Source organism: Chrysemys picta, chromosome 2 (assembly GCF_011386835.1).
Source record: "Chrysemys picta bellii isolate R12L10 chromosome 2, ASM1138683v2, whole genome shotgun sequence".
Taxonomy (NCBI): domain Eukaryota; kingdom Metazoa; phylum Chordata; order Testudines; family Emydidae; genus Chrysemys; species Chrysemys picta.
The window spans coordinates 271361884-271388084 of record NC_088792.1 but is presented as its reverse complement, the minus strand read 5'-3'; positions in this window follow the sequence as shown (position 1 = coordinate 271388084).

The following is a 26201-nucleotide window of genomic DNA, read 5'->3' as shown; positions in this document are numbered from 1 at the left end:
ATTTTCATTTAGTGTCAGTATTTTTTAAAATGTCTTATCATGAGCTTCTGTGCAGTGTTGCGTGCAGGTAGCGCTTGATCCTTCTGGCTAATGAAAGAATGTAGAGAGCCAGAGTGTGTATTCAACGCCTGTGCATAGAGGCTTCTGCAGCATATGGAGTAATATGCAATACAGGCAAACCTCTCCACCCACACTGACCTAATTACTGGTGAGTAGGGTGGCAAATGGAGACAGCGTGGCTTGTGTGTGTGTTTGTGTATGTGTATACACCGCTACCTCGATATAACGCGACCCGATATAACACGAATTCGGATATAACGCGGTAAAGCAGTGCTCCGGGGGGTGGGGGGGCTGCGCACTCCGGTGGATCAAAGCAAGTTCAATATAACGCGGTTTCACCTATAACACAGTAAGATTTTTTGGCTCCCGAGGACAGCGTTATATTGAGGTAGAGGTGTATACATATAATGCAGTTCAGTGAATGCAACAGGTGAAGCTGCCTTTTTTAGGATACTAAATTATTTCTATTGCCAGCTGGGAATAGTGGCTGCTTGAGGATGTGTAAAAGCTGCACTTGCACTGCATTCATAGCAAAGGCAGCCATGAATGGCAGCCACTAACGTGGTCAGTTCCTCAGCACTACTAGCATATGTTGGACACAGTGTTCTGGCAAACTCGCTGCCTGGCTGCACAACACAACACGCTGCACCTCCTCTTACTAACTTACGGGAGGCAGGGCGGTTAAAGCCCTGGCTTGCCCCTTAGGAGATCTGGCTTCTAGTCCTGACTCTGCTACTAGCCAGCTGGATCGTCTCGGGCAAGGCACTTATCACATCTTTGTACCTCAGTTTCCCAATACGTAAAACAGGGTTAATGCCATTCATTTTATTATTCATATTCTGATAGTGCCCCCCTCCTATAGCCTTAAGCAGAGCCCAAGCCCTATTGTGCTATGTGCTGTATTAACACATCATAAAACATGACCTCTGCCCCAAAGAGTTTACAATCGGATAGGAGGCAAGATGGAACAAGAGTGTATTAGACAAGAATGGAGAGGGCAGGAGGACCAGGGTAGCAGTAGCTGGAACACACACTGTTATATAGGCTAACAATCTGCATAGCCTGATGGTTTTGACTTTGGCCTCTCTTCTAGTCCAACATGCTGTCAGGTACCTTAGCCATAAATTACTTATTCTAATTAGGAATTTTGTTGTGCAGTGGTGAATTATAGTTGCTAACTGTTCTTGCAAAGATGTCTGAAACTGGCAGCTAAAAATCACTGGTACTAAACTGTCACTGGTTGGGGTTTTTTTTTTTTGGGCCATGAAATATGCTCTTTTCAATTTTTTTTCCTGTTAAACACAGTACATCTAAGTGATGAATCAGATGGAGTGAGGAGGAAGAATCCTCTTTAAACAAGGCCTCTGTCTTTCTCCCTCCCGAAACACTTAAATACTGTAGATCTTATTGAGGGGGAAGACAGTATGCAAATGCAGGAGCTGTGGACGATGCAATTCAATGTAGCTGAGACGAGCGCCAAAGCAAGCTCTATAAAAAAAGTGAACTTGTTAACAGCGCTTGTAACTTTTCCTCACCATGGGTCTAATGCAGGGGTAGGCAACCTATGGCACTTGAGCTGATTTTCAGTGGCACTCACACTGCCCGGGTCCTGGCCCCCGGTCCGGGGGGCTCTGCATTTTCATTAATTTTAAATGAAGCTTCTTAAACATTTAAAAAACCTTATTTACTTTACATACAACAATAGTTTAGTTATATATTATAGACTTATAGAAAGAGACCTTGTTAAAATGTATTACTGGCACGCGAAACCTTACATTAGAGTGAATAAATGAAGACTCGGCACACCACTTCTGAAAGGTTGCCGACCCCTGGTCTAATGGAATCAAGAGAGCACAAACAAATATAGCACAAGATAGTACTGAAAAGAGACTCCAGCTGAAATACCTGGTATATTTGAGTAACATCAAGAAGCCAATTAATAAGCGAAGAACAAAAATTTGCCTGGTGCCCCAGAAATAGATGGCTGGCTCTTTTGTATTCAGTTGTGGGGAAAGGTATTTATTTGATTAGGGATAGGCTGGGTGTGTCTTTATGTGATTATCGTTCAATATAGGATGCTTTATAAATGGTGTTATAAACTGTGTTTAAATGTCTTGTGTTTATACATCATTTGATGCTTTGGTCCAATGAAAGGAGCAAGAATAGTCCTATGATGAAGGCACTGGGGTAGGACTCAGGAAAGCTGGGTTACATTCCTGGCACTGCCACAACTCTGCATGGCTTGGAACAAGTCGCCTAGCTTCTGTGCCTCAGTTCCCCTTCAGGAAAAAAATGGCGACAATATTTCCCTACCCTAGAGGTGTGGGAAGATACATTAATATATGGGAGGAACCCATACACTGTGGTGATGGGTGGCCATATGAGAACTAGATAGAAATAGGTAAAGACCCTCTTGGTTCACCTGACTTCCGTCTCACCTAGAGAAGGTTCTCTCGGCTCTCTTCCAACAGGTTCACTCATACTAACGTAGCCTACTGGTGAGCATGTAGAAGTCCCCACATATGTGATGGCTGCATCTTGGCCAATACACTGGGGATCTAATGGGGGACCTCTATAGATAAACATATGAGCTGCTGCAGCCTGATCTAAAGCCAGTTACAACCCCAGCTATGGAGCTGTAACACTCATATTCTTTGAGGATTGGGCACAGGGTGGGACCTGTAACACACACGGTCACCAGGAGGTACACACACTCCACTGGAAACATCCAGAAGATAACTAAGTTAGGAGGACAGATCCTCAGCATGCCCTAGAAGGCAAGTCTAACTTGTAACTGTATTCCTGGGAGCAGGCAAAGCAATGCAGTGCTGCCAAGTCCCATGGAATGGAGGCAATCCCCTTCTCTCGCTCTCCCATCCTTCTTCCCCAAAGGGCCATCATAACAAAAACCCCTTTAAAATAATCTCGTTTTATTTTTCCCCTCCAAACCACAGCCGTGATGCTGCTCTGTCTCAAAATCTGAGTCTAGCTGAAATAGCTCCCAGTGAGTGGCCAGGAAGTCTCCGCACACATGACTCATGAAATGGGTTCTGAGGCAAGAGAAAACCCAGTGCTTCCTTTTATGCTGTGCCTGAGGCTGGCTTTCAGAATGTAATGCTGCATCCCCAACATTGGTATGGGAGCGGCGTCTGAGCAGCATGACAATACCGATCTTCAGCGAGGTGGACAGGTGCAGCTTTAGAGGCCCCCAAATTGGCTCAATGAATCCAGTCTGCCTCACATAAATGGCAGTCAGATCGTGAAGAAAGGAATCACCTGTAATTTATCGGACATCATAAAGACCAGGGATAGTTATTGATGATTCCTATTTCTTGCTGTGGAGAAGAAAAAAAAAAAAAAGACAAAGCATGCATGCTGTGCTTGAAATCAGACAAGTGTTTCTAGTGAGATTTATACACTGGCACCCTTACAAGGCTGTGACAGAAACAGCTTCCACTATATATCATGCTTTTCTGCTACACTAAATTCCATCATAACCCTGTTCTTTATCATGTTTTCATTTTTGTGACTTAGGTACAAATTAGCTGGTTTTTGGTGGTGGCAATCAGACATTTCGGCCAAACAACACAGTTGTTGGTTGCCTAATTTTTTTTTATTTTTTGAAACTGTGAACACAGTTCATACGCTTTTGACCACACTAAGCCTAATTTTCCAACACTGGTGTCTAAAATCCATTTTAAGGGATAACCTCTTCAAAAGCACCGGAGTAACTTAGATTCCTAAGTCCCATTTTCAAAAGTGTCTTTTTAGCAAAGATGGGGGAGCTGCTCCCTCTTGCTTTAAGGGCAAATCCTGCTCACAGCCAAAATCTTCTCCAGGGGCTTACCAGGACAGCAAAATCAGTGTCCGGTTCTGGGGCCCACAATTCAAGAAGGATTTGAGAAGTTGGAGAGGGTTCAGAGAAGAGCCAGCAGAATGATTAAAGGATGAATTACAGTGTGAATGTTCTCCTATTGGCATTTCTAGCACTGTTAGTATTTATTATTCATTAGGAGCCCTTCGTGTCAATAGTCCTGTACAAGACACTATTCAGTCCCTGTCCTGAAGAGTTTACAGTCGAAACAGGTAAAACAATGAAAAGGGGGAGGTGCTATTGTAACCCACACACCTCCTGGGTGTGGTGTTCTGTCCCCTCTAGTGGCACCAAGACCACTTAGAGATTAATGAGTCTGCTCTACAGCCTTAGCTAAGGGCCACATGGCATTTAGCTCCAGAGGTCCCAGGTTCAATCCTGCCTGCTGACGACTGGGGTCTGTTGGTATTACACTATATATTTCAGCCAGCTCATTACTAGCGAAGTGTAGCTCTTCCACTATATGTTCAATCCTCCTCCTCTTACATCTCTGTTCCACTTATTAGCATCAGCATCATGGCCTCATTGTATATTAGGTGATGTATAAACACATAGTAAGAGACAGTCCTTGCTCCAAAGAGCTTACAATCTAAATAGACAAGACAGATAAAGGCAGTGGTACTGGACCTAGGGATACTGGGGGTGCTGCCACACCCCCTGACTTGAAGTAGTAAAAACAAACACCAAATACATGGTTTCCATCATCAGCACCCCCCACAATAAAAATTGTTCCAGCACCCCTGGATAAAGGGTGGGAGAAAGGAAGTTCTGTCCTGTACTGATGCTACAGTACTCTAAACTATATCCCTACAGTATGCACCAACTAGAGTAGTCATGGCTGGGTAGCAAGGGGATCCTTCCAGACCAATGTAAGAGATCCTCATTTATACCCCCAAGATCTGATGATCTGTAAGATTTCATCGAGGAACAGTACGTGAAACACAGTGCTTGGATGCCTGATGAGAAACAATAAACCAAATGTACATAATTTTTACTGAGCCTCCATGGAATATGGTCTGGTTTAAAATACAAAACAAAATATGAGAGATGACATATATAAAATATGAGATTCTACATATATATATATATATATATTGTAGAATTTCTTATATTAATAAAATAATCACTTGTTGGTTATTTTGTGTAATACAATGAAGAGTTATTTTCTGCACCTGGAATTAGGCAATATTTTACCGAAAGCCAAAGATATGAAAAACTGATGGTACTGAATGAAGCAGACAAACTATAATGAGATTTTGGTAATCTATATTCAGTCTGGGCAACGAGGAATAGCAACACTGGAAGAAGGCAAACACAGTACGGGAACCCAGGAGTATGCGTATATTTTATAATTGTGTGTTCCCATATTAAAGGATAATTTATATTTTAAAAGATCATACTGGTTCCTTAGAGCAGATGGAGAACTATCCAGGCATGTTTGGTGGAATTGTACCCCTGCTATATTTTGCTACTCAAATTCTCAGCCAATAAGAGGTTGTGTCCTCCACTTTCCAGTTCTTACAAGAAAATCAGATCTTAGTATTAGGAGTCCTAGTCAAAATGAATGTGTAGAAGAAGGTAGTGGAAGGAGAGCTATACTTGTGTTTATTTCCAGTTTGGGATTTTCACTGACTAACCCATGCAGTGTAGGATGCAGGACACCATGGAGGGGGGCTGTTTTTTAGAATCCTGCCCCTAACTTTAAATAGCAGCTGATCATCAGACACTCAGTTGTCCTTTTCCATAAATTCCCCTTCCTTAGAGCTGTGATAGACGATCACTTTAAAAAGTGTCTTCCAAAACTATAGGGTTCCCATTTTACTGTGCAAAACCTCATTCTGGCATGTGCAAATCAGGTCCTGGGTGGTTATATGTGCATTTATCTGATTTGCACACAAGTGTCCACATGCCAGTGCCACGGTGTGCATGCATCAGTTTTAGAAGACAGAATCATGAGTTGCAAGTTGTCTCAATGGACTGGACATAGCATTAGAGCATATCATTGTAGGCAGACCTTTGTATGCAAAGATTTATGGCTGAAGAATTCATCAGTGCTGAAGCATTTTTATTAGTGAAAATGACTTTTCCCCCCCTGCAAAGTCTTTTTCCCATTGAAAAGAACAAAAGCACGAAGACACCACCAGATGAAATAGGATATTACAAAAAGTTCTATTTTTTTCTCCTGGGGCAATAAAATGCATAAACCTGTCAACAATTTATTACCACACACTATTATAATTCTGGATATTTTTGTTATCCATATAGATGCCCATTCCCTTTTTGAATCTTGCTAAGGTTTTGGCCTCAACAGTATCCTGTGGCAATGATTTCCACAAATTAAATGCACATTGAAAGCAAAAGTGTTTCCTTTCATAGGTTTTGAATTTGCCACCCTTTACGTTCTTTCAACGTCCCCTGGTTCTGGTGTTATAAGACAGGGAGACCAGAAGCTCTCAACTCACCTTTTGTAGACCATTCATTATTTTATATATTTTTATCTTGTCCTCTCTTATTTGTCTCCTTTGTAGCATCTCCAGCACTTCTGGACAGGGGTGATGGAGCAATTTGTATAGCGGGGGTGTTGTTAGCCATTGAACTAAACTGTAAACCCCGTATCTAATGGAAACCACTTCAAGCCAGGGGGTGCGGTAGCACCCCTCGTTCCAGCACCTATGCTTCTGCAGTAGGGCCACAAGCACAGACTGGTGGGATCACATCGTCATGCAGATCTGGGAAGACCAGCAGTGGGTCCAGCACTTTTTCATGCAAAGAGAGCAATGTTTCTGGAGCTTTGTGAGCAACTTGCCCCAAACCTCCAGCACAGACACACATGAGAGAGAGGCCATTCCAGTCCAGAAACAGGTCGCTATAATGATTTGGAAGCTAGCCACTCCTGACTGCATCAAGTCTGTTGCTAATCAGTTTGGTGTTGGCAAGTTGACTGTGGGGGCAGAGGCAATCAGGTGTATGATTGACCCAGAGGTGGTGGTTATAAATAATATCCCTGAAGTAATTGCTCACTTTGAGAGAATAGGCTTTACTAACTTCACTGGGGCCATTGATAGGACTTATTTTCCCTCTTCAAGGAACACAAGTTCATAAAACTTCATTGTTATTCAGGGCCTTGTCAACCACAGAGGCTGATTTATGGACTCCAATGTGGGCCACACTGGAAAAGTGCATAATGCTAGGGTTTTCCGCTGACTGGGAGCTTACCTTCATGGACAGGCTAGAACACTATTCCTACTGAATGACAGTCATAAATGGAATACTTGTCCCCATAATAATTCTAGGTGACTCTATGCACCCCCTTTAGCCTTGGGTTAGGAAACCATACCCTGATCTCAGAGGCCTTGGTAAAAGCGGGTTTAATTACACGCTGAGTCGGCGTAGAATGGTGGTTGAATGTGCGTTTGGCAGATAGAAATCCCATGGGTGCATAACACAAACATGAAACAGTGAAACCAGTGCAAAACAATTCCCTATTTCTGGGTATCCCCTGCCCCCCGTTCTTTTTTCCCCCCTTCTAGTGCTTTTGCATGCACTTGGCACTGCTGCACGGGATGGAGGACTGCCCAGAGTACATTTAATCAGTCTAATGCACGTTCAGTCCTGTTGCATGGTTGGGCAGCCCATAAAATTGTCCAGTAGGTTCCTGGTCTGCGGGATGTTTTACTCTAGAGGGGTCTCAGGACATATTTCCTGATGCACATGGTCATTCCTGGTACTCTTGCTAAAGTTGAATGTCTAGCTCGCCTTGCCCCGGACATTTAGCGGAATCAGACTGTGGTCCCATGACCAGGTAGCAGCACGCTTGGCAAAGCATTTCTTGTGGATTCCCATTGCTAATGCAGAAGATGATTCACTCTGTTTGCAGTTCAGTGGTCAGAATAAAATGGAAGTGTGTTCAGGTGTACTTTTACTGGGGGGGTTTCTTCCATTTTCTGGGAGTTGATTGGTTACTTTTGGGAGAGAAAGGCCAAGAAACACTTGCCCATGGGAGAGCATCGGTGAACTCTCAGGACACAAGTCAGGGGACCTGTGCCCGAGCTGCATCCACACTGCAAGAGGATGAGTCCCAGTGGCACTAAGACTTAGACCCACCCCCTGCCAGGCCCTAGGGCCCAGGTCCTGAAGGCTTACTGGCCAGAATTAGATAGATTTGTGTGTGGATGGAGGGAGGATGGGGGAGAATTGGGCTCAAACCTGAGTCTGACCCTGGGTTTACATTGCGGCGTAGATATACACTAAGTATCAATGGGTGCATTTCCCATGGATTTCAATGAGAATATTGCTTGCTTATAGTAGGGCTGAATTTGGCCAGTTGCCTTCACAGGGAGAACACCTAGAACATACAACGTACTCAGGAATACCACAATGGTAGGGTAAACCTACCATTAAGGCAGCTTGAGATGCCCTGCTTTGAGAATTGAGACATAGGGGATTGAAATCTCCATTGCAATACATTAGCTGAGCAGAGCAAATTCATTGAAATGACTAATAAAACACACGAGACAACCTCTGCTCCAAAGAGCTTACAGTATAAGAACAGATGCATAGATGGGATACACTGCTGTGCGTTCGTCTCTTTAACTTTCTTTAAAGTTAACTGCACTATGTTGCTTCTCTTGTCAGTACAAAGATGACTCTGGAATGGGAAAAAAAAGAATAAGGAAGTGTCCCGTGTTAGAACATATCACACTTTTGGGGTGGGCAATAATAGCTGCATTAGTCAACCCATGTTCTTTATTTCATCCAGCGTGTGCCTGACTCATTCTACAAATAAAAATAGCATCCCTAGTTGGTGGATGGTCTTATTTATTTTAAACAGAAGAATTTATAATTCTTGAGGATGATGTTGTTGTTCTTGATTCTTGCGGCCTTAAGTTACATGGGGAATCACTTAGATACCATGGTGTGAGTCTCTACAGCAAACGCTAAGACAGATGGAACTTGAAGGCAATTTGTCTTGGAAGAGAGAAGTGGCCACTTTCAAAGCTGTTCACTTATGAAAGATCATGTTATGATGAGCTTTTCCCAGCAGTGCTAAAGTAGAGGAAGCCAGTAGTTCTTTTTTTATGCACGTTAATTTATTTCGTTTGCAAATCTCCTCTTTAGTGCTGATGATACACAATGTCACCAATTGTTTTAAATATATTTCAACATGAAGGAAGTGGAAAAAAATAACTGTGGGTATTTCCCTCCTCCCCAACTGAATTATTTACTCTGCATTTCATTCATTGTCCATTTGTCCCTTTCTTCTAACCACATGTGCCACTCCACTGCCTTTTGATTGGGGGGGGGGGTAAATAAAGGCAAATCATATAACAATTAACCTACTGGGTTAAATTCTCCCCTGTGCAGACTGCCAGGATAAGGCCTATACACTACTTAAGTAGCAGGGCTTTGTGAGAGACTTCTCAGATCTTTTAGTTGACCAATCTATGAGCCAGATTTTCAGCTCACATAAATCAGTGTTGCCCCTTGACTTCATGGAGCTACATCTGGCCCTATATGTCCTAAAAGCTTATTTTTTAGCTTCTATGTTTGAGCAAGTCTATGTAACATTAGATCTCTGTTAAAGCCATTTAACTAGTGTACAGGATGGAATCTGACAAATGCAGTTTTGTTTGTTTGATGACTGGAGGCTAGAGAAGGAAGAGAGATAATACCATAGATTTTTAAGGCCAGAAGGGACCATTAGACCATCTAGACTCACCATGCAAACTGCTCTTGCACAGTTAAGCTAAACTCCTGAGGCAATCCACAAAGACCAATCAAATTGCAAAACCCCCTTGACTTTGGCTATGCCAAGGGATGCAAATAGGTCTTTAACTTTGTCTTAGAAACATAACCAGCAAGTGTCTCAGATGCAGCATGGGAGAAAGTTTCTGCTCTGAAAGGTACCACAGCCAAAGGTTTAAGTCTAAGATCTTGAACCTACATAAAATATACTGGCAGCCCTGATGACTAGAGGTCAGAACTAGGACTGGTGTATAAACAGTCACAACAAGGTCACTGAGATATTGGGGTCAAATTGATGGAAAGCTCTAATGGCTTGAAGAAGCAATTGTGTATGTAATATGAAATCTCTGTTTGGCTAAGTAACATCACTGAATGTCTTTCAGCTAACGGCTTATCCCACAGACAGAATTGCACTACAACTCCCAGCAGCCACTCCAGCCTTAAAGCGACTTTTTGTTTTGTTAACAATTCAAGGGGAAACTGGAAAAGACAAATTTTATTTTTTGGTCTTTTTCCATTTTGCTAATGCATCACTATTTAGGCCTCAGATACTTAAGCCACAGCAGTGACACACAGTAAACTGCCTGGTCATATGATGCTGGCTTTTCTCATCTCCATATGCTAACCTCCATTTAAATACAGCTAAAATACTTACCTAATATTTTTTCTTATGTATATGCAGTTATTTCATATTATATATATATATATATATATATATATATATATACACACACACACACACACACACAATTTCCTAAGTAATATGTTGTCATTGCTACACATGTTATGCAACCATGACTGGGAAGGGGAAATTGTTGGTGTGATCAAGATTGGGAAAGGAGGTCTCCATGAGACTCTCCCTTTGTTCCGTTAAGATGTTGTCCACACTATGTAAAGTTTGAGAATCTCTGCTTCAGCTGGACAAAAAACAGGACTGGATTGTTCATTAACAATAGCATTTGTAGAGACACATGCTATGATGGGTAGCATCACACAGTTGGCTGGATGTGCTATGGATTTCCCCTCCTCCCCCCCCACACTATCCTTTGAAGAATTGCATACTCTTTATAGCTAGTACAAGGATTTTATCCTGGGTGGATCAATGATCTGATACGTTATGGCAAATCATCTTTTAGTGCATGTTCCTACAGGGCCACGTAGAAGGATTAGGGTCAGTGTTCTGGAGAATGATACGGGGTCAAAATGGTTTGGGGCTATCTGCATAAAACCCTAATGTGACCTTCAAAAAACAGTAGCAGTCCAACAATTATGTCCATATTTTTTATAGCAGTTTAAATAATGGGGCTCCCTTGAAGGTGATAATCAGGAAGGCAATGGCACCACAAATACATTCCAGGGGAAGGAATGAGTCAAGTTTAAGCATCATGTATTCAGTCTTGGCTGTATTCAAATTCCAAAATGGATGTTAAACAGGATAATAGCACCTAGACTGCCAAGCCATACAGAAGAAATCCTATAATGATGAGTGCATTACAAATACAATAGATTAGCCAGATTTATATGTTTAATCCCAATAGATACAGAAAAGTAGAGATGTAATCACCAGTTTACTTAGGAAGGATAGAAGTGAGAGAAGTCATATAGGTACTGAACTGCGAAGGCCTGAATAAAGAGTCTATGTATATTTGAGGGGAGACAGAGAATAGCTAAAAGGAAGAATAATCTCATGGTTAAGGCACTAGATTGGGATTCCAGAGACTTGGGTCCAATTCTTGGCTCTGCCTGTGTAACCTCAGGCAAATCTCTGTGGCAAACGGCCAACACTATTGTGGTGGGTCCTGTGCTTTTTCTTGGTGTGGTGGGTCTGGGTGCTGCCCCTGCCCCCTATTTTTGGGTGTCAATGGCTCTGCTAGTGCCTGGGTGGGGGAGAGAAGGGGAGTGGGAAAGGGACCCTCTACTCCCTACTCTGGGTCCCAACTCCTTCAACTTCATGGGCTTCTTACCTTCTTTCCCCTTGGGCAGGGTTTCTCTCAGTCTTCTGTGCCAGGGAAAGTCCCTCTGCTTGGGCAGGGTTTCCCTCCCCCTGGTACTCCAATCAAGAACAGTGCTCCTCCAAACTACAGTCAGCTCTCCTTTCCTCCTCCTGTCTGATTGAAGCAGGGATTTTTTTATTATGTCTCTGTCAGTGTCTTAATTGGCTCCAGCTACTCCAATTAACCTGTAGTAACCTCTCCTTAGTCCACAGGGAATAAAGCCCTGATCATCCTGGGGCTTATATACCTCCCAATAGGATCACTCTCCTGTGCTGCTCTCTAGCCCCACTATATCACATCTCTTAGTCTCTTTGTTCCCCATCTGTAAAATGGGGTTAATACTTCCTTTGTCTCTTCCACTTAGATTGTGAACTCTTTGGGGCAGGGACTGTGTGGTACCATGTGTTTGCACAATGGCTAGTGCAACAGGGACCCAATCTCAGCTGGAGCCTCTAGGCGCAACTATAAATCAAACCAAAGTTGGAGGAATAGAATAGATGAGTGAAACAATAACAAATTAGGAGAAATATAAATCATTTAATGATCAATACATTATTTTCTGATTTCAAATAGAGCAGTTCCAGATAGCCCCTCTCTGCACAGCCCTCTCAACATTCCAAAAGACCCCCTGGCCTCCGGGGACAAAAGCAGCACACTTGTCCTAGAGCACTAACACCATCCTAAATCAGGCTGTAGAAAAAAATCACTGCTAAATAGGGCTGTGCAAATGACTGAATGTTTGGTTTGGGTGCAGGTCCAAAAATATTGAAAAACAAATTGGTTTTGGGTTGGCCCAAAATGAAAATGTTCCTAAATTTTCTGTGAACTGAAATGGCAGACAAAAAAAAAAAAAGGGGGGGTTGATTTTTCGTCAACCAAAACATTTTGGTCAACATGAAACGAACCATTTTGTTTTGATTTTGAGTTTTTTTAAAAGTCTTTTTTTAAAATAAAATTGAGGGAACTTTCAAAATGAGTCGTCTTGCTGAAAAGAGAAGCTGAAATGATTCATTTTGGAAATGCCCAAGCAAACTGTTTCAAAGCTTCCAAAATTCGTTTTATTTTTCGACCAAAGCAATTTGCTGAACGGACTCAATTGCACGGATTGTTTTGGTCAAGCTGAATCAGCACTTTTTTGGTGCAAAAAGGTTTTGTACAAAAATCTTCACCCAGCTCTACTGCTAAACCTTCGAACGGGCAGTCTCAGTGCTATTTCTGCCTGCAGCCAGACTGGATTTTATCAGCTAGATCATGTATATGGAGAATGGACTTGCATTGTATTGCGGCAGCCTTATTTGTGCTGTGCATTTTCCTTCTTTTCTGGATAGCTTGCTGTACTTCTAGCCAGAAAATATACAGGCTGGGATTGGCTGCAGTTCTTCTCATTAGATTGTAAGCTCTTTGGGGGCAGGGAAGGCTTTTTTGTTCTGCATTTGTACAGCTCCTGGCACAATGGGGTCCCAGTCAATGGCTGGGGCTCCTAGGCAGTACTGCAATCCAAATAATGATGGTAAATTCAGTCTTCATGATTTTCACCCCAATTTTTCAATCCACTCTAATATAGGTCTCTTTTGAAAAACAGGAAAGCTGGAGGAGATGTGATGGCATAGCCATTTAATCTGAGTAGATACCAGCTATTTCATTTCTCAGGGGTTTATGCTAATACTTTGACTTTGTGTAGGTTTTCCCCTCACCAGGTTCATGTTGATTCATATGGTTAAAGAAAGCTTGAGGTGAAACTCAGCTGAAAACTCTGAATTTGACCCACTTTTGCATAAAAATCACAGATTTCATGAGATTTCAATGCAAAACCTTAAGTCTGCCTGGCTTTGTTTGTTCTTGGGCCCAGATTCCTTCAAAAGCTAACGGAGAGCCTTAGTGCAGTTTTCAGTAAGCCTGGCCTGGCTTGCAAGTCTGTACCAGAATGTGGAACAAGGGAATTTACCTGGTTTTGTTGCATAAATTTCACACTATTCCAATAACTTTCTGCCCCCAACCCCCAGCATTAGTGCTTTCCCTATTGCATTTATATGTTTGCTTTGAGGATGTCTTTGAACTGGCATGACATGTCATGCTACATCGGATTATGTCGTGGATGTTCCTGGATGGGTAGCATGACCGGAAGCACTTGCAATAGGTCTGCAATGAGGCTCACAAGTTCAACAGCAGAGTTTCATTGCTTCCAAAATCCAAATCCAAATCTCTCTCCTCCATTCCGAGGAATCCCAGATATGGAGAAAATATGAGCAAACTGGGAGGTTTTTGAGTTTTTCCTCTTGACAGCGATTGCCATGAAAATTTTTACAAATGGTTTGACAAGTAATTCGTGTTATTACAACATTCAAGGGATTCCTTTGCTAGTCCCTCTGCAAAGGGAGGGACTACTCGCAGTAACGTTATCTATGTGTAACAACACCGCAGGTCAGGTTCTCTGCAAGGATTAAACTCAGGACTGCTGGATCTAAAATAATGGAGTTCTGTTGCGTTAGCTGAAGGACCAGATCTACTAGCTGTGATGGACTCATAAGCCTCTATATGTGGTCTAGCCACAAGAGTTAAACAAAAAGCCTCATTCTGTTTTTCTACACGGCAATTAAAAACCCACTGCTGGCTCGTGCCAGCAGACTCAGGCTTGTGGAGCTCGGGTACTAAGGGGTGTTTAGTTGCAGTGTAGACACCCAACAAATGGGTGGAACAAACAGAACTGGGGAGGGGAAAGCAAGACGTTTTTGCTGACACGAACCAGGTGCACAATTAGTAGGTGTAATAAGCTAGTCAGCAGCAGTGAGGTTGGCATGGTGTCTGCCTAAGATGGCAGGGTTTTATAGTCATCATGGCAAGAGGAGCTGTAAGAAAAGTGTTTGAAGGAGGACAATAAGATAGTGGTTGTATGGGGAATTCATGTTCCACCAGTTCTTAAAGCATCTATTATTAGAGGTGTTGCTTGTCTGAAAATGTTAAAAATAATATGGCACCATCAGACAGAGAAGAGGGTGAGGTAAGAGTGAGATGTTAATGAGACGATTTCATATTTAATTTTGGTGTCCTTACCAAGTTACCCTGTAACCTGATTTAAAAGCAGCCTGTTACCCTATATGAGAGAAATGCTCTTTTTTTAAATGTAACATGCTTTTAACCTTTCATGTAACCCAATGCCTTAAGGGGCTTTGCAAAGGGCTCATTTGCATTCTGCATAGCTCCTAGCTGTGCCTGGGGAAAATGGCATCATCCCATACCGAGCTGTGAATATGGCTGAGTCAAGGGATTGTTTGGAAATAGCTGGCCACAATTTCATGATGATTCTGAAGAGACTTGAAGTTGCTGCACCAGATCTTTAGCTGATATAAATCAGTGTGGCTCCATTGACTTTAATGGAGCTATACTGATTTACCCAAGTGAGGACCTGGCCTGTTGTGCTCACATCATCAGTTAGGTGCCTATATCTGAGAGCAAAAAAAGACACTCTAGACCTCAGATCTCCATGTTTGAGAAGGCAAAATTTATCAGCAAAACCTCTCTCTGCACTTAGTAAATGTTCCTACTAAGTTAAAAAAGCCCTTACAAGACACCACAACTGGATAATCTTGGAATGTGTTTTAAGGCTTCTTTAATTCAGTGCCATTTCATTAGCCAGAATTAATCACTGTCTTCTGCCACCTGTCCTGGCTTCTTCTTTACTCCTCACTTGATCACTCTGGTGATTTTTTTTATTTATCTCACTCATCATTCTCTTTTAATATAAGATTTGACACAGATTATACAGAAATGAATAATACTGGATATGAGTAAATAGAGACCTGGGAACTGCATTCATCTCTGTTAAACACACATTTTATGGCTTTTTTAATAAAATAATTACAATCACAGATCCTTATGTGTGAAATTCTCTCTTCTCCACCTCAAACCTCAGCTAAATAGGGCTATATGTGGTAAACTGTTGAGGTTGAGGAGGACAGAATATACCCTTGAATCTATAGGTAGCATCTCCCACAGTCTCTCTGGGTTGTTTTCCTAGTCAAAGGACTGAAATAGAGGTAGTGACTCCCCTCCCACCCATATTTGGATCTAGTGGCTCCAAAATCCCATGTGATTGCAAATTCAGTGGGCCCCATCACTAGCCATCGTGCACTGGCTTATGGGGAGTTCACATGGTTCCTTGGTCTGCTGTGACAAGAGGTGTGCAGTCATTTTCTGCATGAGCAGAACCTTCCACTCCGTCCACACAGAGAGCTGTGGTAGTTTTGCTGTGTTGGAGGCGTGGTGTTACACCACAGGGGGCTTGGGTTTGATTCCTGGGTTGGCCACTGACCAGTTAGGTAACTTCAGGAAAGTCACTTCCTCCCTCTGGGCCTCTTTCTCCTCTCACCAAGCTCTTGGGGTAGGGACTGACTCTTGCTATTTGGTGTCTAACACAATAGAGCCCTGATCTTAGATGGAGCCTCTATGCATTATTGTAAAACAAATAATAACGAAGAAGAATGATATACCCTGGCTCAAACCTCTCCCCAGGCTTTAAGAAGGTCAGATCAAGTCCATCATATGCAGGTCAGCAAGAGTGTTGCTAAGTATTTTAAAAGGGGTCTAGACCACCACACAGGGTGAGTGTCCATCTCTCGGCCCACGGTGGTCCCAGATAAACTTCTCAAATGGGGGTGCGGGAAAGACGAAGCAGCACTCAAAGGAAGGAGGAAAAGTTGAGATGAACGGAAGACACATAGCTGAATCAAGCACAGTCCTTTGGAAAGTATCCCCCTGTGTGTCAGCGAGAAAGGGATGAGAATGGGTGAGAATGTGGCTCAATGTGACAGAGTGCAGGGTGCAAACAGGTGAGCCGGCACGCCGATGACTCAGATATTAATTAGTTCCCCTTGAGAAAGCTGAGACATCTCTGGGAGGTATGCGGGAGAAATTGTATAATGGTGGATTTTATTAATTATTTTATTTATTGAATGTTCATAATAGGCGACTCAGACAAAGCTTTAAAACTCTGTGGGAATTTCTTATATAAAATACGGTAGTGAATTGACTTCAAGTTGTACCACTGAGAACACAAATACACAGAAACGCTGACATACAGAGGCCTCACCTCCAATCACCATACAGCGTAGGTTCAATTGCTCAGCAACTGTCCAGTCTGACTGAGCTCAGAACTTAGTCAGTTTTTTTTTTTTTCTGGTTGTATACATTGCACTATAACTATATCTGTACGTAACAGTGAAATATGGACAGATGGCTAAAGCCAGGTAATGTTACGAAGAACACACAAAGTACCTGTGACGAGAAGGGTAGGGGCACGCAGGCAGCTGGTCGATCTGGAAGCGGATATGCAATAAGAAAAGTTTGGGGACCTTTGTTCTAAGGAAGCAATTATCCCATCAGCCCAAGGCTGATAAAGAGGCAGCAAGGAAGTGCCAACGAGGAGAGAGGGGGGACCAGGCCTAGTGGAGCTCAGTTACATGGAGGCGTCAAGGGAGGGAGACCTCTATTCCCCTCAGGTCCTAGGGTAGGGTGTCCAGATAGAAAGTGTGAAAAATCAGGATAGGCGCCTATATCAGAAAAAGCCCCAAATATCAGGACTGTCCCTATAAAATCAGGATATCTGGTCAGCCTATCCCGGGGAGAGGGCCAAAAAGTGCTGTTGGTGCTGTAAATAGACAGTTGCATGGGGATTGTTGTGGAAATGGTGGAGGGAACTTAAAATAAAAGAGTACGGCGAAGGCACAGCCACGGGCGTCCATGCAGTTTCTGTGGGGAAGAAGGCCAGAGAGGAGCCACCCCCTTAACACTCAGACAAGGACTCTGTTGTGATCAGGGTGACCAGATGTCCCCATTTTCTGGGGACCATCCCGATATTTGGGATTTTGTCTTGTAAAGGTGCCTCTTACCCCCACACTCCCTGTCCCCATTTTTCACACTTGTATCGGATCACCCTAGTTGTGATATGGTGACGGAGGGTTAGTGATCATCACTTTCTTTTGCCATGTCTCTCCATTTTGATTGCTTTTGATTAGTGGCAACCCATTCTCCTCTACTAGAGATGATGGGCCAAATACAGACATAGCAAAAATGGGCGCAACTCCTGCTGGGGATCGTATTGCTCTTTATTACTCATGTTACACTAGTGGCTCAAGGCGCCAACTGGGGTCAGGGTACCATACATGTACATAACAAAAGACAGTCCCTCTCTTGGACGTCTTACAATACAAATAGACGAGAGGCTAAAGGGAGGTGTTGTTATCCCCATTTTACAGATGTGGGAGCCAAGCCTCAGAGACAGTAAATGACTTGTCCAAGATCACACACTAACCCCCTGGAAAAACTGGGCATGGAACCCAGATTGCCTGGCTCCTAGGCTGGTAGTTTGATTACGGGCCCAGCCTTCATTTCAATCATTCCATTTCAGTGGGAATCCCAGCCCCAGAGCAAGGAGCAGAGGCTGTGGTGCTGCTCAAGGCGCCATCCTTTGAATCAGACCCCAGAATCTCATGCCTGTATCCTTGGGCCTGCTGAAAGCATTGGGCACGTTTCAAAGGGCTGTAGCTGCATTAATCAAGGACCAAAGGGAAGATCCCCTGAGCTGTGCCCAGCTTTCACCTCTGCTTGAGCAGCACTGCTGTGGCCAGCGCTCAGATCCCTTCTGTGGTTATGTGCTTTGAGATCTTCCACTGAAAGATCTTCTCTGTCAGCGGGGTAGTGATTTTGCTAGCTTTGAACAGAAAATGTAAGCAAAGAACTGTTGTTTTAGTTTGTGCCATATGGCAACGATCTTAGAAGAGACACTTCAGGGTGTAAGGTACCAAACTTTTTAAAGCAATCCAGTTTTTCAAGGGCATATAATTATTGTGTAATAATTCCCCGTGTGTCATACAGAATTGCATGCCTTCTTAAGGTGGGGACTTGCTTATTACACAGAAAGCACATAGCCCAGGGCATCTGATTCTGAGTTTAATTGCTACAGTAAAGAAAACAGTAATCTCTGAATAAGAAAATGTCCCACTTCTGTGTTTTTATATGATTCTCTTTTTTTCTTTGTACACATATTCTAGAATTTCTGAGTGACCATACTCCACCTCTCAACCCAGGCACTCCAGGGATAGGGAGGGAATTCACAGTATTGTCAGCTGCAGCATGTGAGATGAGATGCTGTCTCCTTTATTAAGTCACAGGTTCAGAAACAGAACTAGCGTGCACCCATGGGCAAGGAGAGAGAGCCTCTGATCCAGGTTAAAACCCCTGAGCTACTGCCAGAACTGGCTGGAAAGCAGGAGGGCAAAAATGGAAAAAAAATGTGTAATTTTGCTTTCAATTTTCATCTAAATTCTCTGACCAACTCTAACACACAGCCAGAATGTGAGAGAGAGCAAGAGAGACAATGATGCATGCCCCACACAGACAGCATCTTTAGTTTCAGAACTTCTATTCCATAACCAGTTTACGCAGTCAAAATCAAACCAGCAACTCTTTTACTGCAGTTTCTTGGTTGGTGCAGGTTTCTTGTATTTCTCTGCCTCATATGTTGCCAACTTTCATTATTTTTATGGTGATGGAATCCTCTGATTAGGAGAGACAAAGGAAACTAGTCCTTACGGTTGCACAGAAAACCTTAAAAATGTGACACAAGTTGTATCATAAGCCTCAAAAAACAAAGGCAAATCGAAAGAACCCTAACCCAAAATATAGTTTATTTTTTAAGACTCTCATGATTTTTAACCCAAGCTCATGATTTTTGGGGGTTTGATTCCCATTTTTAAACACTTCAGGTTGGCAATATTGTTGGCTCGCTGGTCCAGATCCTCAGCTGCTGTAAATTAGTGTGACATTGTTTTAGTCAGTGAAGCACACTGATTTACACCAACTCAGCGTCTCATCTGCTGTCTCTTTTCATGTATCACCTGAAAACGTATCCTTTCTTCTCTGCCCTCTGAAGAATAATGACATTCTAACTCTATTTAACTCCAAAGTTGCTGAACGGAGAGTATGAAGACCTAGATCAAATCCTGGCCTGACTAAACTCTCATTGACTTTAATGGAGTCAGGATTTCACACCCAGGTGTTCTGCCACTTGACTTGCCCAAGGCAGGTCCCTTCACCTTGTTGTGCCTGTTTCACCTCCCACCAGGAGCTGTTTTGTCTATTTAGCTGGTGACTCACAGGGAATGCCTCTCCTCTGTTTGTATATGACCTCCAGTAGAATGGGGTCCTAATTGAAGTGGCTAGAAAATTTTCTGATTAATTTTTTTTCTTCAAAAAATGCTGTTTTGTCAAAACCAAAAAGTTTTGTGGAAAGCGGGGAGGGGAGGGAAGGAAGACAGTGAGTGTGAGATTCTCCATTCTCTCAGCATAGTCAAATGCCCAATGGGTGGGCTACTCACCTGAGATGTGAGAGACTCAAGTTCAAGTCCCTCCTCTGAGTTAAGCAGAACCTGGTTTCCCAGGTGAATGCTCTAATCACTCTACTATCTGGGGTCTCTCTCTGGCTTTTTCATGAAAAATTTAGCAAATGCTCTGTTTCACTTTTTATCAAATGTCAAAATCTCGAAATTTTTAATAAAATGGAATTGTATTTTTTCTGGCTAACCCTAATTCCAGTCTTATCTTGGAGCCTCTAGGTGCTACTGTAATATAAGTAGATAATGGGGGGATGCATTTTCTAATACCAAAACTATACAAAAGATCCTCTTCTGTTACTAGAGACGAGTAAACAACAAAGGTTTGGAATTGGAGTTGAGTTTCGATAAACACTCAAAGGTGTGGATGAGTCTGAACTTGATACAAATAGCCTCCAACTTTTGAGAGATTCCTACCTGCATCCAAGCTTGCTGCCCTGGGCCCTATCTGTGGTATTTAATCACCGGCGTCTGGAACTGGAAACTTCCCAGAAAAAAGGCATTTTTCTGAGAAGTTTCCATTTCCACTTCCAGTTGGAAATGCCACAAATAAAGCCCACGCCTGCAATTTGATCTTCTCAGGTAGCAACTGCAAATAAAGAAGAGGCTTATCCAAATAGTTGACAACCTTGCAAAAGTTTGGGGTTGGGTTTTGTTCTAAAAATGGGCAAAGGGGTGAGGGGCCATTTCTGATTTTTCCCAAACCTTTTGTTCATCCCTCACTGACAATTTATGAGTAATTATTTGCATTCCACGAGTGCCTAGAGGCTCTGAGCCTAGAGCGGAGCCCATTGGCTGTAAATGGCACAAACACCCAGTAAGGGACAGTTCCTGCCCTAAAGAGCTTAAATGTAAATAGCTAAGCCAGACAAATGTGGGAAGGGAAAAAGAGGCCCATAAATGTTTCAAGAATTGTCCAAGAATCACACAGTATCAGAGCTGGGAGTGGAACCCAGGCCTCTGAGACTGAAAGGTGCAGCCCAAGTGGCAGCACCAAAAGCCCTTCAAAGTTCTCCTTAACGTACCGAGTCCTGAAGTCTTTACTCCTGCAAACCTTTCATTTCCAGAAGAGAACTTCAGGACTGTGCTCTGTGTCAAGATGCATCTTGCATCTGAAGAAGTGAGGTTCTTACCCACTAAAGCTTATGCTCCCAATACTTCTGTTAGTCTTAAAGGTGCCACAGGACCCTCTGTTGCTTGTGTCAAGATGGGAACTTTTAAATGAGTGAAGTGAAGGGAGAGCGAGATTTCCCTCACTTCCCATATACACCTTTATAACTACAGGAGTGCGTATGCTTCTGGGGAGTGAGGGGGTGTGTGTGTGATAGCTTGTGGATCCCTCTATACAAAACATTTCCCTGCTCCTTCAATGTCATTCTGGCAGTACTGTCTGGATCACGGGGCCCGATCCTGTAGCCAGTCCTTGCACAATACTCTTTTATTGATTTCAATGGGAGTTGTGCATGGGAAGCAACTGAGGATTGGCCCATGTTGTGGGTAAGCCTAGAAACCACACGCTGTGAAAGTCCAGACTCCCAGGTTGTTGATACAGCTGGTGCATTGCAAGTCAACAGTGCTGAGTTTTCCTCCAGGCACAAGCTAATGAAGGTGAGTCGATGACTAATGACTGCTTGAAATGTGCTAACAACCATTTCCAGGAATGGATTATGATGCTTGCAATCAGCTGTTGTTATTCCAATTCTGGACTTGGGTTGGGTGTACCAAAGAGGCCCAAAATCTTACTTGCAGCTGTGCTCTACACCACCGAGTTCCTTTTCATGCGGAGGCTTCTCTAAGGCTATGGGGAAGACACGCAATGAGGACAAGCCTGCGTTTCTAATAAGAATAACAGCTTATATTTATTAGGCACCTATTCAGCAAAGACATCTAGATACATAAAACCGACAATAAAAACAATTAGCTTTCCAACAACGATAAGCAAGCAAACAATGCTGAATAAAATACTACATTCAACTTGTCATGGCATGAAATAAGAGAACAAATTTGTGATGTATGCAATTGTGATTCCTTTTGTTTACTGTGTGTCACATCTTTAAATTTCTCTGCTGTCTCTGTGTATGTGGAGCTCAGTAACCATTTTGTTCTTGGAGTTCAGTGCAGAATGTCAGTGGGGACACAGACTGCACACTCCCTCATGGAGACTTTACTTTTGTTCTTTCTTTATTATTCTACTTGTTGATGGTTGTTTGGACATTATCTTTTCTAAATAAAGAGGGTGAATAAGTTTTACAGAAATCCTGCAGTGCAAAGTCCTTGCATAAAGCACTTTGTACTTTTAAACTAAAAACCTTCATGGGTGTTTCCCTTTAATCTATTATTTTATTTTCTCTCAATGATTTTTAGATAAAGTTTGCCCCCTCCCCTTTAATTTCAACCTGGAATCTGAAAACCAAGGTGGGCTCTTCCTGGAGTGTACTTCATGGCCAAGACTTCAGACCAAATTCAGTTTTCAGCTATCCCTATTTAACCATAAGGAGATAAAATAATCCCTTTGATTACACTGTGCTCCTCCATTATCTTTCATGGCACACACAGGACTCTGAACATATACAGGATTTGTACTTACGTAAGAAAAGTGCCTTTTTCTGTGCATAGTAACTTTTCTCAGTAAATTGCACGTTAAATGTGTTTCATTTTTAACCAATGGGAGCACCTCAGTCCCTTGTGAGTTACTAGAATTTTTTCAGCCTAAAAATATTCAGAGCTAGTCCTGAAAAGTTTAGCTAATTACACAGGGATAGCAGAAGTGAGTTCTTCCAATGGGAGGACATGGTAGCGGACCCAAGAGCCAGAAAGAGGTGGCATGGGGTGAAGGGGGCAAGGGGCTGGGAACCTGGGGGGCTCTTGACAAGAAGGAACCAGGAGATTCCAGAAGCTGATTGAGAAAGGGAGGGGCCAGCTGGCAGAGTATTCACCATTATGGCTTCTTGAGCCTTCACCTTTTCCCATTGTTTCAAAGCAACATGAACGTGCTGACTTTCAGGGCACCCTGCAAGTTCCACCTGTTTGCACAGGCTCAAGTAGGGCGGTTTGGGAATCGAAGATATGCATTGTTATGTCTTCTATTGACTTTTCTCTGGGGTGATTTTGCCCACTGTTCTGCCATTTGCTGGTTTTCTTAGGGACTGTGTTTTTAACGGTTGGCCAAGCTGCATAGAGCTTGGCGGAGGTGCTTCTCAGTGTGTCTGCACTGCAATAAATAAAATAAAGTCACTTCCGTGGTCACAGAAATGTAGTGCTTCAGAGAGGAGACAATCTGAACAGCATTATTATGTTTGGCTTCATTTTTGTCAAAATCAAATTTATAAGCCAGTCATCAACTTCTCATTTAAATTGTTCAGGACAAGCATACTCTACTCATTAGTGGATGGCATCCAGCAAATTGCTTAAACCCATTTCTATCTGGGGATGGGGAGGATGGGGCAGGCTCTAATCAATCATTCTGCAACACACAAGTAGTGGCAGCATCACAGCCTGCTGTAATGTAGATGATGGAATGCTACACTGCATCAGATCACTAGCCTCTCGAATCCAGTGTCCAATGCCTAATGCTTCAGGAAAAGCCAACCACTCCTGCTGACTAATGCATGTAGCTAATTGAGCAATGCTGTACCTGGAATGTAGGTTTCCCCTCTATCTATCCAGGTCCTTACATTGGTCATCATCACTGTAGTATCTCAGCACTTCCCAAGAGTAAAAGTGACTCCTACCAGTAACTGAGGTTTATCACCCACATAGTTACCTTAACATCTATAATTACTAATGTTATTAATGGTCATTAAAATAGTTACGCCATTTAAAAATCCAGCCACAGTACTTGTGAATTCTTCAGAATATGTATCTGCTGCATTAAATAATATTTCCTTGTGTCTGGAGGGACAGCTATAAATAGAGATTCAGAGGAAGCAAACATAAAATTCAGTCAACAAGTTGAAGGAGATTCAAGATATGAGTCTGAATGGCTAGATGAAATATCTCTAGAGATATGTGTACTGTTCCTTTAAAAATGTAGCAGGAAATTAGGCAGGATTGTGGGGTTGGAGATGGCGCTAGGCAGAAGCCTTGTAGTGAACCCAGGAGCGAGAGAGAACAGCTTCGGGAATAAAACTGTTTTTCTTATTCTAGCAAAGATCCTTGTTCAGTGTTAGCAGAAAGTGTCTTTTTCTGTGATTCTTTGTCACATGACAGAAGGGGAAACAACTCTCAACAATATACTTCCATACAGACAGAACAAAAATCAATTTAAATGTATACAGCATCCTTCACAAGGTGTTTTACAGCAGCAATATAAATTGTTATCAGCATTTATTTTTAACAGAGGCTGAAGCAAATAAAAGTTTCTTCAGCTTTGCTTTTAATGTCATGACTTTTAAGAGAAATAGTAACATTTGGCACTCGGGTAATGCCCATCACAAGAGCATCTCAACGTACTTTATCTACTGCGTAGTCATCAGAAGTAGGCCAAGTTTTAAATGGACTTTCTTTCATTATAGCTTGCACCACTTTTATGTTCACTTTCCGAGAATATTTGAGCAACTAATTTTTACTGGCACAGTTGTTAGTGGAAAGCTAATGTCAACATTGCTTGTGGGTGTATCCGAGGAAACCAAATTTAAAATCTGTACATGTGCCAAAAGCTCTTGCACACTCATCCAATCATGAAGCAGAAACAATCCCATGTGACTTACCTGACCAATCAAATCCTCAGTGATACAACTCAAATGTCAAATATTGGATCCACCTAGCAAAGTGTTAACTTGCTTTCTGGGACTGTAATTCCTGCTTGTGCTGAGGTCTGACCCTTTGGAAATTCCTTGGCATGTATATTTTCCAAGCCATAACTATAGTTTATTATGTCAATTCTCTATCCCATGCTCACAGACATAACTGGTATTATGCAAAAAAGATCATAATACAAATAAAACTATATATTGCATTGCTACATACCTATTTGTATTAATTGGTGAATACAGAAAATCACGTTGAATTATGAAATGGGCCCTGACCTAAACCTCGGCTCTGAACCTAGCAGCGGCATCTAGTCCCACCACAAAGTCTAGGAAAAGTTCCGTTGCAGATCAGAATTTTGCAATTTTAGCCCATCTCTGGTTGGAACACAGGATTTCTTTTCGCTAACTGATGGTTGACAAGTCCAAACTGCTTACCTTGTGTGACTAGAACTAACACAGTACTTCTCAAATCTGGCTTTTTGGAAGTGAACGCTTCCTTTGGCTGTGGTTCAAACTTTCCTGTCAGGACACTTCAAACACTCCCATTGCATGAGTTATTGCTCGCATGGGAGAAGGTATATTAACATATTCCTGGAAAATTTCCAGGTGACAGATCTCAAGGCTCAAGGAAGGTATTGAGGGACTTATATTCATGTTTTTAGAAAACCCATTTTAACTATATCTCTAATGTGAATCAGAGGAAGTGGCACAAGGGATGTTTTATAGAGAGCTGTACACTTCATTTAGTTTCACAGGGAAGGTTAAGGGATGACAGGATCACATATAAGTACCTACACGGAGGACCAGAAATTTGACAATAATGGGCTCTTCAGTCTAACAGACAAAGGTATAACACGATCCAACAACTGGAAATTAAAGCTAGACAAATACCGATTAGAAATAATGCACAATTTTTTTTACAGTGAGGGTTAAAAACCTTTGGAAAAATTTACCAAAGGTTGTGGTGGGTTCTCCATCACTGGCTGTTTTTTAAATCAATATTGGATGTTTTTCTAAAAGATATGCTGTAGTTCAAACAGAAATAAAGTCAGGAAAATCCTGTGGCCTATGTGAGGCAGGAGGTCACAATGGAGTCTGGCCTTAGAAAGCTATGGATCTTACACATTTCTTTAAGAATCCCATCTGGGCTTCTGGATCTGTTTTCTGCTTCGATTTTGGAGCTTTAAATTCCAGAAAAGGCGCGACTTTCAACAGATAGGTATATGGTCTTGTAAGTGGAAACCGAGGGTGCTCATCAACTCTCAGAATAAAGCCCTTTTAATCAGGTGCCTAAAAATAGATTTAGTTACCTAACTTCACAAGCATGAAAGTTTTGGCCAATGTGAGTTTCCAGAAAACACTGCAGAGCAGAATGAGTGTTGCCTCCTAT